The following is a 1,232-nucleotide window of genomic DNA, read 5'->3' on the forward strand; positions in this document are numbered from 1 at the left end:
TTTCTAGTAACTGGGTTCCAGAACCTTGATGGCAGCAAAGACGCATCCGGGTGGGAAACTTCCGCTCAGGGGATGCGAACTTGGGGCTTCTGCTGGCTTTAGTCCTAGTTAGTGTCTTGAAGAGGTTCATGTGTGGCTGTGGTGGCAGAACAGGACCTGGGACGTCCCAATGCCATTTCTGTTCTCTGTGTAATGAACACGTAGTTTCGTGATTCCATCTGTGACCAGTTCATTTTTTGCTTTTAGGGGCGTGAGGTAGGGTTGCCCCGTGGAATATAGGACCTCCAGTTAAATTTGAATTTCAGAGAAATGATGGAGAATTTCATGGCATAATTTATATGGCATAATTATATGGTGTAAGTACGTCCCACATATTTCAGGGGATAGACTAACTCTAAAACTTTGCTGTTTCTCTGAAATTCAACTTGAACTGGGCATCTCGCATTTGTGTCTGCTAAAGCTGTGCTAGGCGGACACTGGGCACAGAGCAAAGCCAGGCGAATATGGTCCCCCGTGCCCTGAGGGGCTCCCCCTGTGCTGGGCCCACACGCTCTGGGCTCTGCCTGCCACCCCTGCACGCCCGCATGGCAGTTACTGCTCACGTTTGGCAGATGAGGAAATTGGGCTCAGACAAGAGAAGGACCTGCTCAGGTCCGCACTGCAGGTGGCAGAGCTGGGACTCTCATGCACGCCTGTCCTCCCTCCCGCGTGGGCAGAGAGGGCGGCCCCTTGGGCTCCTGTTCCTAAGCTAGCTCACCCCTGCTGCCACACCGGCAATGTGCAGTCCTTTCAGGGCAAGGGGTGGGGGCAAACCAGCTTGTCTCCCTCCCAGAACCCGGGCTCCAGGGTTTCCTGACTCCCAGGGGAAAGAGTCTCCCACAGGGAACGCATGGGGCCAGTGGCCAGGGCCAGAAGGGCCAGAGGGATGGGAGTGTGGCCGCACTGTGGGCCGTGAATGTTAAGTCAGTAACAGTGGCTGCCGAGCACCGGGGCTCAGAAGAGGCCCTGTCTTCCTAAGGACACAGGGTCTCCCAGCTGCTCCCGACACAGGGCTGCCCCATTGCTGGACAGGAAACACCAAAGATGGGGAAAAGGCGGGTGGGGCAGCCGTCAGCCCAACTTGCTCCAAAGCCTCTCTCTGCCACTCCATTGGCTGGCTGTCCAGCCTGCTAAGCAGTGTCCTCCCTGGAGATGGAGGTGACAGGACCTTCCTCTCTAGGCTGTTCTCAGGA

Source organism: Hipposideros armiger, unplaced genomic scaffold, assembly GCF_001890085.2.
Source record: "Hipposideros armiger isolate ML-2016 unplaced genomic scaffold, ASM189008v1 scaffold_677, whole genome shotgun sequence".
In the NCBI taxonomy this organism is placed as follows: Eukaryota; Metazoa; Chordata; class Mammalia; order Chiroptera; family Hipposideridae; genus Hipposideros; species Hipposideros armiger.